A 7625-nucleotide genomic window follows, 5' to 3' on the forward strand; every position below is an offset into this window, starting at 1 on the left:
GTATCCAGTAAGTAAGACAATAACAATCAAAACCAAGGAGTAAACAAAGACTCACAAAAAACCAAAGGACATTTACATTAACAGTTATAAATAATAATTAAGAAACAACACGAACTCTACTAAAAACCGGGAATGAAATCAGGAAGGGTAAGCATTTCCTGCATCGTATACGGCATCCGTCGTGTTATTTCTTTGTTCAGTCCGGTAATGAAAAAAAGGTCATTATGACTGAGAAAGAATATCAGATATGATGTCTGACACACTTTTGTCATAATGGCCAATCAGCTCATGATGGCGACCGTAAAATTTCTTGAGTGATGACCTGAATTTGATTGATTCATAGCCCTGTCTTAGCAATTTTTGAGAAAGCAGTATTCCTCGTTTAACAAAATCAGCGTACTTTGAGCTAGCTCTAGAGTAATGTATCATTTGAGACACATATACTCCATATGCTGGTGCCGCTGGGATGTTGCTATATAAAAATGGAAAGTTGTCTATAGGAAAATTAAAATCATCGCGTTTGTCATAAATTTTGGTATTCAACCTACCATCAGTAGTCAATTTGAGAAAAAGGTCTAAATATGAAGCAGATTTATCTATGTCGGTAGTATCTTTAATTTCAAGTTCACTTAAATATATTAAATACAAGTGATCACTGAATCTATTATTATTAGTAAAGTATAAAATTAGCTTTCTGCTAGTTTACAGACTGTTTTAACAGAAGTGTTTTGGTGTTAATATACAAAAATTTAAATGCCTTACTATCAAAAATCTTTTAAAAGATATAATTTTAGTACTTATGAAAGATATTTATTAACATCTGCATATTTTTGTTTTTATATCATAACAATAGTTTCACAAAAGGTTTTTTGCTTTGAATTGATCCACATTTGTCATGTGGAGTCTTTTATTGCTAACTATACGGTATGGCCTTGAACGTTATATAAAATGTCAGATATATTTATTGCACAGTCTATTCACCCACGAAAAAACATGCATTGGATAGACATGGAGTAGAAAAGGTTTTGTTGGTCGAGAACACGGTAGGAAGAAACTTGAATGGTCGTCGAGGTGGCGGATCTCTTTCTGGACTGGATGTTATTGATGCAAATAGACGAGCAGGATCAAGAGCTGTTGGAACATCTGATGGAATAGGCGGTGAATTTATTACACATGGGTCATCTTCCGGTAGAAGATTGTCTGGGGCTTCTGTTCGAGACAGAAGCTCTATTTCTGGAATAATTAAAGGCTCTTCAACTGGTTTGTCTCGTGCTTTATCTGACGATGATGATCATTTCACCATTGGCAGCCGAATTGGTTCATCTGGTCTGGCTAGAAATGTGGATCTGTCCAGAAATTCTCATTTGGAAACTATTGGTAGTGGCCGTAGAGTGTCTGGTCATACAGGTGCAGATATTCTTGACGCAATCAGTTCTAGACGAGGTGGGCGTGTTGTACTAGACACTGTTTCTGCCAGACGTAGTGGATCAGCACGTACTTCAGGTTCAGGGTTCGTTTCTCAGTCAGTGGTAGGAGGAAAAACTGATTGCAAAAATAGCTGTTTTAGTGATGGAGATTGTCCAACAGACAGATACTGTGCCACTGTTAATTGTCACAGGATTTGTAGGAGAAGACCGTCTAAAGGATACACAGCATGAACAGCATATCACTGAAATCCAGACTTTACACTCACAGTATTGGTTTTTATAAAATAAAATTTTGAATACAGTTTTTGTTATTGTATAGATGTTGTACTTCTCCTCATAGAAAATGTATTTAAAAAATGAAAAATAGAAAAGACAGCTTTTACTTCAAGGAAACAGCTGCCAACCAGCACAATACAATATTCTTTTAACGTTTTTAAGTGCAAGCCTATGGATGTGTGTGAGTGTCTAAAAGTTATGACAACCAATTAGAAAGTAAAGAAAAATATCCTTTGCATTTACATATAGTTCAAATACTTTGTTTTTACATCTAGCTTAACAAAAGGTGTTCTATTTTACATTAAAACCCTTTAAAAAATATCAAAATGTATCAAAGATTTATAATCAGTTGAAACTTTTATATCGCAGGGTACTGTAAGGAACCATCATGGAATTGTGAGATAATTGAGTCCATTTCTTACACTTTAAACGTATTTGAACCAGACATTTCAAGGGAATTTGTTAATGTCTTAACTCTTAAACGTTCCTTGTTTTTATGTGCATGTAATTTCCCTAGATATCACTAAGATCGTATTTTAATACGTACATTTGTTTAAAGCTAATACAGTACTATCCCGGCTTTACATAAGGCATGAAAATGCAGACATTCAATGTTATTGCCACGTAATACAAAATAATTTCAAGGACCGACTTTCACAAAGCAGCAACTTAAAAAGACAATTAAAAAGCTCACTTGTAATTCTTCTCTATATCTATATTTCACTGTTTTGCTATCCATGAAGTAACCACTTTTTTTTTTGTTTATTACACAAAATTACTATTGTGTCGACTGCATTGCAGTCGTGACAGGAAAGACCTATTGAAATAGATTGATGTCCGAAGTCGATCAAATTTTACAATACATACCATAAAACTACTTCAAAAGTATCAACAAAAAAAAAATAATACAGAAATACTGTTGTAAAATAAGGAACAATTATAACAAGTAACAACACAGAAAATGCTTGATAAACAAATAGCACATCAACAAAACCTGTTAAATAACTTGTTTTTTTCGGATACCTCGTATGCTCTAGAGAGATTAAGCACTTTCTTTTTTTTACGTGGTAAATAAACAATCGAAACTTCCATGAGTTAAGACGTCGTTGGTATTAGGAATGAAGCTACTAATTTATAGTTAAATTCTGCAATGTAAAGTGTTTAAAGCTGTTTTATATAAAGATACAAATTAAGTGACAGTCATATCATGTCAAAACTGTAAATTATCCTGAAGACTGAGTACCAATGAGATCACTCTCCGTCGAATTCACAATCTGTAAAAGTAAACCATTATAGATCAAAGTATCATCTTTGATAGGGATCATTGACTCACACCGAACAGCAAAATGTAAATGGTACCAATAATGACCAGTGTAAAACCATTCAAACTGACAACCAATGGCTATATTAAAAACGAGAAATATTTATAAACCACATCAACAAACGACAAGCACTGAACATTAGACTCTTGACTAAGGACAATTGCAAACAAATGAAGCGGGTTTCGACGTTTTAGTATGTACAAACCGTCACCCTCACCTGATATAATAGTGTAACATCACAATATAGAGAGACACACAATAAAATATCAATTGAAATCAAATTTTAACACATAAATTTGTACAAGTTAACATACACTATACACTAAACGAATAATTTTTTTCTATGACACAATGCATATATAAAATATATCAAATAAGGAGTGAATGTTAAACAATATCAGGAAGACAACATAAACTTGGACAACATGCCGCCAAAATGTTTTATTTACACCGGTAAATGAAAATAATTTTGTTGTAAGGTATGCAGTAATATAATGTAACGGAAAATAACTTTTACAAAATAAGTAATTTTGTTGTAATTGTACGAGAACAGAAAAGAAAATCAGTATTCATACCAAACACGTATCAAAGCTGGTATATATTAAAAATAGAGAGACGTGAATTAAAGCTAAATATTTAGATAAGTAAACATAAAATAACAAAAAAAAAAAAACATTACAAATTGTATCAACAGGTTAAAGTAACACGAAAGTACAATTTCAGAGTACTCGGAGTTAAGTATAGCTAGTTAATAGCTAAAACAATTAATGATAAAAAGGCATGCATCAGAGACTACAATTAACTAAATCACATCTTAGGGATTGAGTACTTTAACGTGATGGACAGTCAAAGAGTACATGCCTTGTGCAATGCCAAAACATAAAAGTATCGACATGCAGTAGGATAAATAGAAATTAAACGTTTAATGTTTTAATTTGCTAAGGACAAATTCGCTATTAGTGCCAATGATAACTATATTCAAAGATCTTATTGAAACACTGGTAAGATTACCTTTATTAATAAGCTTGTATAAAGGTTAGATGAGTTTACAAGCACCATGGCGATGCCACTGCTGGTAGAGATTTTCTTCCCCAGCTCAGTAATCAGCACCTCTATGTTGACATGAATTATTATTGATATAGTCATAATTATAAACTAAATGTTTTCAAATCTTTGAATTGTTAAGCTTTTTAGTATTACAACCACCCTTTGCATAGCCCCATTGCATAGGCTAGCAATTTTAAAAATCATTAGATAGCGATTCTATTGTTCCTGTGTTCCATAGTAATGTATGGATGTTGTTTTTCTTCATCTCTATAGCTCTATGTTATGGCAACACTAGTTTACCGATATTCATGGATGGTTCGGAAGCATACAGAATCAATTGAAAAAGGAGAACGTTGACTTTTGTTTCGCTTTGATTTGACAATATATAGATATTAAGGGATAGTGTTTATCAAATATTCTCAATTAAATTTAGGTCGAATATAATTGTAACAGAACCACTTAAACTTTTGGGAAATTTTTTCTTCTAGAAACTTTTCTTTTTTTTTTTTTTTTTTTTTATATGAATGCAATTACCATTAAATGATTTCTTGATATAATAATGTACCAATTATTTCCGCATATAGATTTTTTCGCTAAGAATTTTTTTGAAGTTACTTTTGTATCAAGCAGTGATATACGATCTCATGTTTTGCTTCTTCTAGTTAATTTAGCATAAAGTACGTTTCTTATCCCAGGCATAGATTATTACCTTAACCGTATTTGTCACAACTTTCTGGAATTTTTACTTGTTTGGCTTTATAAATATTTTGATATGAGCGTCACTGATGAGTCTTATGTAGACGAAACGCGCGTCTGGTGTACTAAATTATAATCCTGGTACCTTTGATAACTATTTACACCACTGGGTCGATGCCACTGCTGGTGGACGTTTCGTCCCCGAGGGTATCACCAGCCCAGTAGTCAACACTTCGGTGTTGACATGAATATCAATAAAGTGGTCATTTTTATGAATTTCCTGTTTACAAAACTTTGAATTCTTCGAAAAACTAAGGATTTTCTTATCCCAGGCATAGATTATTACCTAAGCCGTATTTGACACAACTTTTTGTAATTTTGGATCCTCAATGCTCTTCAACTTTGTACTTGTTTGGCTTTATAAATATTTTGATATGAGCGTCACTGATGAGTCTTTTGTAGACGAAACACGCGTCTGGCGTACTAAATTATAATCCTGGTACATTTGATAACTATTATGTATATTTAAAGTTAACCTTTTCGGTTTAATTGAAACTGCTGGTCTAACCCATGTCACCGGACTTATAAGTTTGGTGAATTAAAATGCCGAACAACCAATAGTTGCTAAAGTTTGTGATACAAACTTGTCTATTGTTTCTTTTATTTCTAGGTCAGGATGATATATTAATGGAATCCAATCAGAAAAGTTTGGAATTGTTATGTAAAGAACAGCATCAATTAATCTGAATGTAATTTTAACTTATCTGGCTCCTTTGATTTGTAGATATCTTGAAGTGTTTAAAGAACACTACTCATAAGAAAACCAGAGATCGTCAAGGAGATGCACACAATTGAATCCCATACGAATGCTGACAATTTGTTGAAAATGTCTACCTCAAAATTCAACATATTTTTTGTTAATAAGACATCCAGCATACTAAACTCTTGACTTGTTCTCTGTGTACTATTTCTTTAATTGTTTGTTCACTTTTAACAAAATATGCCGTATGGTAACCAAAATTTATACATTTATAGCGTATTTTACCATTTTATACTGAAACACATTCCGTATGTTTTCTTTAAGAGATTATATTTCAATTTCACATAGGGAATGGTGGTAAATAGGGTCGAACAATCTAAATTTTTGAAAGAATTTATTTTAGAGAAATATTGAGGTATACAATAATCCGGAAGTTCTTTAGACTATCATCGACATATAGTTAATACAACTATGCGAGTAAACAGCTTCGCAGTATTTCAAACGACCCTCTTTCAGAGCGCACATAATTATTGACAATCTAACAGACAATTTGTTTGTTGAACATCCAGATGAGACGGTCATTGCCGTTTGTTGTACGGAATTTGTAAAGCTTATGTATCAATTACGAACAAGGTAAGACCTCAGACTTGTAGTTCATAATAATGTATATGGAAGCCTTGACGGACTTATGATACGCCAAATTTTATCCTCAGCAAATAATACGATATTTTTGTGGGATTGAATTGATGATATTTTAAATATAAAATAGTAAACAAATAAGTCAATAAACTCGATTTCTGACTCATTCTTCTGCGCATATAAATCGGAATTTATTAAAATATTTATTTAAAGAAAAGAAAAAGTAAGAAATGTTTTGAGTTTTCTATTCGACAAATTGAGGTTTTCAATTATTTGTAAGGCAATGTTTAAATATCACACACTTTTATCAGAATGTGTAAGACTTTGGTGGGATTCGTGTTGCTCAGTAGCTTAGTTTTTTATGAAGTGTATGGTAAACTTGTTTGTCCTTCCGTCATATGACATTTTTGCCATGTTGTTGTCATGTTCTATCCCCTAATGCATTTTGGGTGTCCCTATTGTAATATATACGTTATTCCTATGTAAGATATCAAAATATTTAAATTCATATTTATATTTTTTTGTAACTTCTGCGGGAAAAAAGAATATTCTTTAACTCCATATTCCACAAAATAGATGATGTCCTCTCATTTAATAAATCAAAGTTTGGTGACCGTGTTGAACACATTTTTTTACAAGAAATAAAGCATACAACTTATACAGTTAAGTCTTCTTCATATCTAGAAATTGGCAATTATGTTTATTTGAAAACAAAATGTTACAATAAACGGGATGCTTTCAGCTTTCCGTTTCGGTGTAGCAACATACCAGCAACGCATTTGGATGAAGAATATATATCCTTGTTGACTCGACATTACAGGGTCAGCATCATCCCATCAGGATTTCTTTGATAGATGGTTACTGCTTATATAATGTACAGAAAAGCTTTTAAACAAAGAATTTCCTTTGGTGAAGTCGAAGTTATCGTACCACGGTTTGGTTATACTTGTTATGTAATATCCAATTCACAGACTACGGCGGATAAGTTTGAGTTGTCGTAACCCTATAATTTTAAAGAAATATGCAGCAACATTTTCTTAATAATCTAAGGACAAATTATTAACGTGTTTCCAAAAAAAATAAGGCTTAACAAGGATAACTTTGTATTGTCCAAATTTAAAGCAACTTTTTTTTTTAATTTCATGGTTTAATCTCCTTAAATTTGTTATTGATTTGCTCTCTGTGCCAATAGTGAATCTATAACAATCAAACGCAAATTTGTTTGTATACAATTAAATTTCAAACGTAAAGTGAATTGACTTTCAAGCTAAAGGTTTTTGTAGATAATTATAAGAAAAAAATCCCTTAGTTTATAAGGAAATAATAGACATCAGGTTTTTTTTCTCCAAATAATACAAGTCTTCGGCTTCTATCAAATATGTTTATGTTAAACTTTACGAATCGACCGCAAAAATATTTCATACATATATAATGATGTCGTTAAATGTTTGTCTGTTG

The sequence above is a fragment of the Mytilus galloprovincialis genome, chromosome 1, assembly GCF_965363235.1.
Source record: "Mytilus galloprovincialis chromosome 1, xbMytGall1.hap1.1, whole genome shotgun sequence".
NCBI lineage: Eukaryota > Metazoa > Mollusca > Bivalvia > Mytilida > Mytilidae > Mytilus > Mytilus galloprovincialis.